Consider the following 9897-nt stretch of genomic DNA (forward strand, 5'->3'; position numbering starts at 1 on the left):
TAAAGGCCGTACATTTAACTAAATACCTACGAATTATAGTTACGAACAACTTACATTGGAAAGAACATAAAGAAAATGTGGGGAAGGCGAACCAAAGACTGCAATTTATTGGCAGAACACTTAGAAGATGTAGCAGATTTACTAGACTGACTGCACTACGCTTGTTCGTCCTCTTTTGGAGTATTGCTGCGGGGTGTGGGATCACGGACATGATACAGGATTTGAGGTGGATATAATTAAAACAAAGGCGTTTGTCGTTGCGGCGGAATCTTCTCACAAAATTTCAATCATCTACTTTCTCCTCCGAATGCGAAAGCATTTTGTTGACGCCGACCTACGTAGGGAGAAACCATCATCATAATAAAATAATGGAAATCAGAGCTGTCACAGAAAGATAAGTGTTCATTTTTTCCGCAAGCTGTTCGGGAGTGGAATAATACGGAATTATTGTGAAGGTGGTTCGATGAGCACACTGCCGCCCGCTTAAATCTGATTTGTAGAGTATCCATGTAGTTGTAGATGTACCACAAACTAACAATGCTGTAGGACGGTAAGATGACCTTTAGGTGCCTTTTTCCGTGACGGCCGCTGTACTACACGGCTATCCATATAAAGCTGAACTACTGCAGTTGCTCATGAATTCCCTCCGAAAGCTCGTACAAACGGGGTAGTTGTTTTACTGATCTCAGTAGCTCTGGGATAATCCAAAGTACCGCCAGTTATTGGAAACGTGATTGTTTCTGAGCGTAAGGTCCTATGTCTTGTGTAATACCCCGCTTGCTCGGCTGGTGTTCGTTCGTTGCCTCGTCGGTCGCTGTTTTTGAAGTCTAGGTAAGCGTGTAGCAGGGTTGCCAACTGTAGGATCTGGATCGCACACGTACGGTAATTTAAGATGGTGTACGAACATACGATCCACCCTTCGGATTGCCTCTTCATCTTTATTATTATTTCACTTTCATGATTTATTTAATTTTTGACAATTTATTTCACAAGTATGATTTTGAGCAGACTACATGTCAGTCTGTCTAGCCATGGGATTCCCCACTTTCACTATGCTGCAGTTGCGTAAGTCAACTTAGGTTTTTTCCCCCGAGACGAATTCCCTGGGGAATTTACCGCACTGACTGCGTTGCATCCTGCGCGTTGCTCATACGTAAGTGAGAACGATTACAATTTCCTTATTGGCTCAGGCGAAGTGAGTAATTTGTCAGGTGGCAAGTAGAGCAAATTTGTGTCGAAGGAAACAGAAGCCAGTGACAGTGGTCCCAGCATCCCCAAGAAATCTACAGCGGGCGTGTTTAATAGTAAGAGGTGAAAACAAAAATACTGAAAAATCCGGAAAACTGAGCCTAAATTTAAAGGTCGGTTGTGCGCTAGTAAATCCAACTCTGAAAGGGCTAGATTTAGAATCCGTAACTTATCTTTTGTGTGTGAACTGCGATGCGTTAAAAAACAGTCTAAAAGTGAAACCCTCGTCAAAAAATTGAAGGTGATGTCATGTGTAAGCCAGATAGTTATGACTACATTTCTGAAGACAGCTACTACTAATGCCTTTTTAAATAATCATATTCACAACGCTGAAATTAAATCGGCAGGATTCGTGGGGGAACAAAGTCTTCCTTTCAATACTGTAGAACACCTGGAGGGCGTAGCTAAGAGTATCTTTTCTGATTCTAAAATCGCCGACGCTATGCATTTGCGTCGCAGTAAATGCGCACAGATCGTAAAGAACGTGATATGAGAGAACGAACTTGTATAAAAACTGAGGCATAGAAAATTCATTGTTCTTAGTGATGAGAAATATACGTAGGACAAGGCAAACGAGCGTGTAACAAACAAAAACCTTTATTCTAATCTAATGCTTTCATTTTCTAGTTACAAAGTTTCTGAAAACATATGATTTTCTTATGATGGTTGTAATTCTATGATGGGGCCAAGAAACACTGTTGCTACTCACTTAACTGAAAAATGTCCTCGACTAATTATTCTCAAATGTATACAGTTTATCACTAGCTTCACGTATGTGCAGTGAAGCTTGTAAATGTCTTCCCAGACGTTGTGAAGACCTAGTTTGGAAAATTCATAACCGTTTTAAAGCTAGTGCTAGGAGACAGCCACAACTGCATGAATTCCAAATTTTTTTTTTTTTTTAGATATCAAATTTGATAAACTCTTACATCCGTCACAACGAGATGGCTACCTTTGCAGGCCGTTGTAGAGAAACTTTTAGAACTGTGGAATACTTTGCGCCTCTATTTTGATTCTAAATACCTAGAGGAGAGGCTGCCTGCGGCAGAAGAAATTCACCGATCCCTCTGTGACAATTTTTAAAAAGTATTTTATTTATTTTTGGCATATATTTTACCGAAATTCACTAATTTAAATTAGTACCTCCAGAGTGATAAGGTTATTATTACTGAATTACATCAAAAGATTGCAGAAGGGAATAAGGAAATGTTGCTTCGCTACATGGACCGACAGTGCGTCTCAAGCAATATAAACTGACAGTGGCCCCAACAAGTTAAAGTTTCTTCCTGACAGCCAAATGTATCTGGGAGTTGAAGATCTAAAGGCAATTCAGAAACCAGAAAAATATGATGACAAGATGCCATGAAAGACTTATCGCAGATGTAAGGACTTCATGCAGACGGGAAGTCCTGAACCTGACCAGAGATAAGTTGGATGATGGTTTATTGCCATTGATTGCAGTTTTGAGTAGAACAGCTGTTTCAAGAAAAAACTCTCTTTTATGCCTCTTATGCCGAAATTGCCAAGAATAGCCTCACTACATGATGCTAAGCATCTTCAACAAATCGATGATGCCTGGAGGAAACTTTCTACCGTAAAAACAGACGAAAATATTAATAACTGTTCAGAAGTAGACGTATTTTGCGGGAATACCCTCAACATATAAACTTTATTTGGCGAGAGAGAATTCTCAGCCCTAACAGAGTCTGCGCCTTTATGTCTTCCACGTTCAAATGCTGATTGCGAAAGAGTTTCTAGTAAGATTAATTTTATAAAAGTGAAAAATAGGAATAGGCTCGTTACTTTCACAGTGTATGGATGTTTGGTTGCCAGCCAGTATGCGAGGAGCAGTAGCTCATGCAAAAAGGTTGTTCCTACTGAAAACACGCTCAGAAGCATGAAGAAAACGCACAAAAGTTACATTCGCGGCCATCCACTTCCAGTTCTTCTGCTCCTGATCCTCCAGGATGATGATGATGATGAAGATGAAACAATTTTTTAAAATTTCTTCCAAGGGAAGCAAATAACGAAGTAATTTTTAATGTGGTTTTCTGAACTCCTTAAAGCGTTTATTAAAGATTCTGTCTAGCACTTAACCTTTGTACAGTGTTGCAGTGCGGAAGGTTTCTACAGCTCCTGTTGACTTTTCCCTGGATATACCAGTTTGTGCTTGAGATATAATTTTTTTCTTGTTGAGCGGTAAGTGAAGTTACTTAGTTTTATATGCTCTTATAAACTGACTGCTTGTAAATTCCGTATTAGTGAGGTTAGAGATTTGTTTTCCATGGTGGTGGTGGTGATGAAGACAACACCAACACCCAGTCCCCGGGCAGAGAAAATCCCCAACCCGGCCGGGTATCTTCTATAGACAAAGACTGTGTGACATGCGCTGCCATCTCTTAGCACAGTTCACTACTACTTACTCGTGAATTCACTATCCGCAGTAGTACATTTTCGATCAGCAGAAACTTACTGTTTCGTACCCAAGAATGATTTCGATCAATGTAGTTCTTTAGTTTCGTCTGTCAAGACTGGGTACTGTAGACATGTTATATACAATCAGTAACCACCATTAAGCTCGGTACATTTAAACATATTTTCAAGAAAATCCTTTTTTTTTCTCTTAGTGCCCCGAATAGACCAGAAAAGAAAATCTACAATAAATGCAGTCCAACTGCACTTACATGGAGCAATAAAGTGTGTAATGGATGGGCCTTTGAGCCTTCGAGCTGCATCAGCTTTCAGCACCCTGCTTGGTAAAGTAAAAATTAGAAAGAAAATGCATGCTGGATTACCTCCTACTACAGAAAACAACGGTAATCAATTTTGAAGTGGAATATGCTTTGATCCGGAGAGCTTTATTTTTAAAACGGCAAGGATTGGGTCTGTCGCCACTCCAGTTACGAAGAGCTGCATTTAGGTTGGCTGAAAAAAATAATTTGAGACATTCATGGAACTTAGAATGCGAAGTTGCTGGAATCGATTGGTTCAGAGCATTTATTAAGACACACGCTAACCATAGCCTGCGAAGAGCCAGAGCTGCAGGCTTAAATAAAGCGAAAGTAAGTAAATTTTTCCATAAGTTGGAAGAAATCTTAGACGAATGTGATTTGTTTGATAAACCAGAGTTCGGCTTTCCTCTTAACGACAGATCCCCAAAAATAATTAGCTGGCAAGGTAAGCGAGCAGCTGTTTCACTAACAAACGTCGAAAGAGGGCAAACGTGACTGTTGCTGCATGTATGAATGCATTTAGAAAGTATTTACCACCATGGTAATTTTCAAAGGAGTAAGGAAGCGCCATGAATCTCAAGATGGCTTACGTCCTGTTTGCACTGCGAAGATGAGTGAATCTGAGAATATTAAGGAAGAACTTTTTATAATATGGCTTCGACATTTCACGAACTACATAACCGTGGGTAGTACTACAGTTCTTATTGACAACCGCGACAGTCTTACCACCCTGGATGCTGTACTGTTGGGAAATTGGGATAGAACTTTTGGGATTGCCTCCACACAGTAAACATGAACTACAGCCATTAGAGAGAACTTTCTTGAAGTCTCTAAAGGCTCAGTGTCACAGAAATGCAACTGAGTGGATTCATCGTAGGCCCAATGAAAGCATTACAAAACGAAGATTCTGTACTACTTTCTGTGGTGCCTCGAGCAAAACTGCATCTGTTGTGTGTGCAATCAAGGGGTTCCAGCGTACACAAACAATGCCTTTCTGCAAAGACGTTGTTCTCGAGGAGAAATTTTCACCTTGAATGTTATTAGAGGCTCCTCCTCCTTCAACCCCCACCAGTCAAGAGGATATCTTTGAAAGACGTAACTGAAGAGCGTGGCAAATCCGTCACACCAGCATCCAGTAACATTTCTCCGAACGATACTGTCAAGGACATTTTGCCAACTCCAGAGAAATAATTATCGCCTGGGAAACGGAAAATACAGACATCAATTCGATTCACTTCAGATGAAAACCTGGGAAACCTCCGCAGCAAGAGAAATCTTTTTCAACAGCGGCCAAAAAAAGAAAAATGCAAAAAAAAAAAAAAATGGTTCAAATGGTTCTGAGCACTATGAGACTTAACATCTGTGGTCATCAGTCCCCTAGAACGTAGAACTACTTAAACCTAACTAACCTAAGGACATCACACACATCCATGCCCGAGGCAGGATTCGAACCTGCGACCGTAGCAGTCGCGCGGTTCCGGACTGAGCGCCTAGAACCGCTAGAACACCGCGGCCGGCAAAAAAATGCAACAAGAACAATAAACAGAAATGTAGGTCAGTGAGAAATGATGAAAGACGTTTAAAAACTTCGGATAGCCAGCAAACGAGAATAATTGTGAATTTAATTTCTTGAATTATTATAATGCAGAATCACTGGCAAATGGTGACTGGATTCCCTGCCAAAAATGTAATGTTTGATACCGCGAAGTTTGCGTCGGTGCCAGAGGGAAGAAGTGCTTTCTATGTGGAAGATGTCAATGATAACAGTACCAAGAAGTGATCGCAATTGTACCTAGTGTGGTATATTTTCGAACAATTTTAATGAACTTTGTAACATATTCTTGTGTTTAAACCAAGACTTGTAATGGTGCAATGTTTGTGTTACATATTCATTCAACAACAATGAACATGTACCATAATTTAAATTATTTCTTTCTTCAACATGTCTCGACTTACAAGAGCATTTGTCCGAAATGAACAAAGCTCTATCACCTTACCCTATAACGCTTACAAAGTCAAAATAGAAGTTCCATTTTCACTTGGTAAGAGGTATATGTGGATTGCGGCTTTCCCGAAATGTGTTACGAGGACTTCATTTTGGGACTCTGGAGAACATTCAAAAGAATGTGATCATTTTGAAGGCTGTCAGTTGAAGCTCTGCAGTGCTGCTGCTAAAAATAGGAACGACTCCGTCAGTGGCTAGCTGCCGAAGATGACTACTTCGGATAACAATATTGTTGTTTTTATGGGAATTTTATGATTTGCTTTAGCGACGAAGCCCAATTTCACTTGGGTGGCTTCGTCAATAAGCAAAATTGGTGCACTTGGCGGATTCAGAATCCGCATTTCGCGATCGAGAAGTCTCTTCACCTTCAACGGGTAACTGTGTGGTGTGCAATGTGCAGTCACTGAATAATCGGTGCGATATTCCTCGATGGCACAGTGACTACCGAACGGAACGTCAAGGTTTTGGAAGGTTATTTTATCGCTATTTTCGAAAATGATCCTGATTTCGACAAAATGTTGTTAATGTGAGACGGAGCTTGACCCCATGGAAGAACGAGTGTTTGATGTCATGTAGGAGCACTTTGGGGATCGTATGGAGCTCGTTGGCCATCATGTTCTCCGGATGTGAACACATCTTTTTGTGGGGCAACGTTAAAGACAAGGTGTACAGCAACAACCGCAAAACCACTGTTCAGCTGAAAACAGCCATTCAGGAGGTCATCGACAGCACCGGAGTTCCGACACTTCAGCGGGTCATACAGAATTTCACTATTCGTCTGCGCCACATCATCGCCAATGACGGCAGGCAAATCGAACATGTAACCTAAATCCAAACATCTGTAGTGACGTTACATGTTGAATAAAGTGTGTGCACGCCATAGTATGTAACTAATTTACTTTTTTTCATACAGCTCAGTAATTTCACCCTGTATATAATCTCATAGTTGTGTATTATCATCATCTTCCGAAATTGTAAATGTGTCCGATTATTGCTTATGACTAATTAAAACAGTTCAAGTTTACACGGATCGCACTGTATTGCACATGAATTTTACGTAGCATACACGAATATGGAAAATTAAAGAGACCTTTGGAGAAAAGATAACCACTTGTATCAGTATTAAGAGCTCAGATGGAAACCCAGTTCTAAGCAAAGAAGGGAAAGCAGAAAGGTGGGAGGAGTATATAGAGGGTCTATACAAGGCGATGTACTTGAGGACAGTATTATGGAATTGGAAGACGATGTAGATAAAGATTAAATGGGAGATATGATACTGCGTGAAGAGTTTGACAGAGCACTGAAAGACCTGAGTCGAAACAAGGCCCCGGGAGTAGACAACATTCCATTAGAACTACTGACGGCCTTGGGAGAGCCAGTCCTGACAATACTCTACCATCTGGTGAGCAAGATGTATGAGACAGGCGAAATACCCTCAGACTTCAAGAAGAATATAATAATTCCAATCCCAAAGAAAGCAATGTTGACAGATGTGAAAATTACCGAACTATCAGTTTAATAAGTCACGGCTGCAAAATACTAACGCGAATTCTTTACAGACGAATGGAAAAACTTGTAGAAGCCGACCTAGGGGAAGATCAGTTTGGATTCCGTAGGAATATTGGAACACGTGAGGCAATACTAACCCTACGACTTATCATAGAAGCTAGATTAAGGAAAGGCAAACCTACATTTCTAGCAATTGTAGACTTAGAGAAAGCTTTTGACAACGTTGACTGGAATACTCTTTCAAATTCTGAAGGTGGCAGGGGTAAAATATAGGGAGCGAAAGGCTATTTACAATTTGTATAGAAACCAAATGGCATGAAAGGCAAGCGGTGGTTGGGAAGGGAGTGAGACAGGGTTGTACCCTCTCCCCGATGTTATTCAATCTGTATATTGAGCAAGCAGTAAAGGAAACAAAAGAAAAATTCGGAGTAGGTATTAAAATCCATGGAGAAGAAATAAAAACTTTGAGGTTCGCCGATGACATTGTAATTCTGTCAGAGACAGCAAAGGACTTGGAAGAGCAGTTGAACGGATTGGATGGTGTCTTGAAGGGAGGATATAAGATGAACATCAACAAAAGCAAAAAAGAGGGTAATGGAATGTAGTCGAATTAAGTCGGGTGATGTTGAGGGTATTAGATTAGGAAATGAGACACTTAAAGTAGTAAAGGAGTTTTGCTATTTGGGGAGCAAAATAACTGATGATGGTTGAAGTAGAGAGGATAAAAAATGTAGACTGGCAATGGCAAGGAAAGCGTTTCTGAAGAAGAGAAATCTGTTAACATCGAGTATAGATTTAAGTGTCAGGAAGTCGTTTCTGAAAGTATTTGTATGGAGTGTAGACATGTATGGAAGTGAAACATGGACGATAAATAGTTTAGACAAAAAGAGAATAGAAGCTTTCGAAATGTGGTGCCACAGAAGAATGCTTATGATTAGATGGGTAGATCACATAACTAATGAGGAGGTGTTGAAGAGGATTGGGGAGAAGAGAAGTTTGTGGCACAGCTTGGTTCTGAGGCATCAATTTAGTATTGGAGGGCAGCGTGGAGGGTAAAAATCGTAGAGGGAGACCATGAGATGAATACACCAAGCAGATTTAGAAGGATGTAGGTTGCAGTAGGTACTGGGAGATGAAGAAGCTTGCACAGGATAGAGAAGCATGGAGAGCTGCATCAAACCAGTCTCAGGACTGAAGACCACAACAACACGAATATGCACTGGTTGACGCCATGTCGTAGTAAGTTTCTTGACAGTAATGAATATAAAACTTAAAAAAATTTCAGGGACTGAAACTGAAAACTTTCTCAAGCTTGACGAGGTTGTGTCGTATAAAAACACACACGTAACTGCACACTATACAAAATGACTTTTATCTTAACAATATGAATATTTATATATCTGTTTGGAGATATATATATATATTTTTGATTGAGATTTTTACTCGTAACTGGTACCTGAATTTTGGTTGCTGCCTCCTTGAATGATCAGCTTCTGCACAAGTTGGTGACGTATTACAATTTGGTGGAAGTTATTGTTCTTTAAGGGTTGAAATACGACTGTTAGTTACTTGGCCGTATTGTGGATAGCTTTTCATACCTAAGGGACCACTGTTTTAAGTAAATAAGATTAAACAGCAATCTGCTTTTCGTGAGAAAAGGAGACTGCTTGGCACACAAACTTCCTTCAAACTACACGTCCTGCTACATCAAAATTGGTGAGTTGAGTTCAGTTACAATTCTGTGGACTGATAGACGGCGACGGCAATGAAGTTTACCTCCTTTTCCAAAAACAAGATATTTCTATTCTTCACTTCCAAAAAATTTGTATACATCAATGTTTGGCGACTCTTACACATACTATACTCGGTTTTAACACTAAAGTATCAATATTCATTGAATGTAACAATACATTCTGAGCGACGGCCCAGCAACATGTCCTCTTTCCACAAGATACAGATTAACAGTCCTCTTTTTTTAATCAGTCAATTGTCTTTATTTTATTTTTTTTTATTTTTTTAGAGTCCATACTCAAAGATTCACAACTACCATCGTTGAGGGGATTGCACGCTAAAGAGTTTCTTGTTGAAACTTCCTGGCAGATTAAAACTGTGCGCCGGACCGAGACTCGAACTCGGGACCTTTGCCTTTCGCGGGCAAGTGCTCTACCAACTGAGCTACCCAAGCACGACTCACGACCCGTCAATGGTAGAGCACTTGCCCGCGAAAGGCAAAGGTCCCGAGTTCGAGTCTCGGTCCGGCACATAGTTTTAATCTGCCAAGAAGTTTCATATCAGCGCACACTGGCTGCAGAGTGAAAATCTCATTCTGAGTTTCTTGTTGTCCAGCTGCGCTTCACTTCACTTCAAGTACTTTTTGAATCACATTTACGTTTATGGTATTTA

The 9897-nt window shown here is 40.3% G+C and overlaps 1 non-coding gene across 1 annotated transcript; it reads right to left on the minus strand.

The window, feature by feature from the left end:
* Positions 1-9604: 9604 nt before the first annotated feature.
* Positions 9605-9679, minus strand: Trnas-cga (transfer RNA serine (anticodon CGA)). The gene has a single exon. It is a non-coding gene; the product is annotated as a tRNA-Ser (tRNA).
* Positions 9680-9897: the final 218 nt, after the last annotated feature.

This window comes from Schistocerca nitens, chromosome 1 (genome assembly GCF_023898315.1).
Source record: "Schistocerca nitens isolate TAMUIC-IGC-003100 chromosome 1, iqSchNite1.1, whole genome shotgun sequence".
In the NCBI taxonomy this organism is placed as follows: domain Eukaryota; kingdom Metazoa; phylum Arthropoda; class Insecta; order Orthoptera; family Acrididae; genus Schistocerca; species Schistocerca nitens.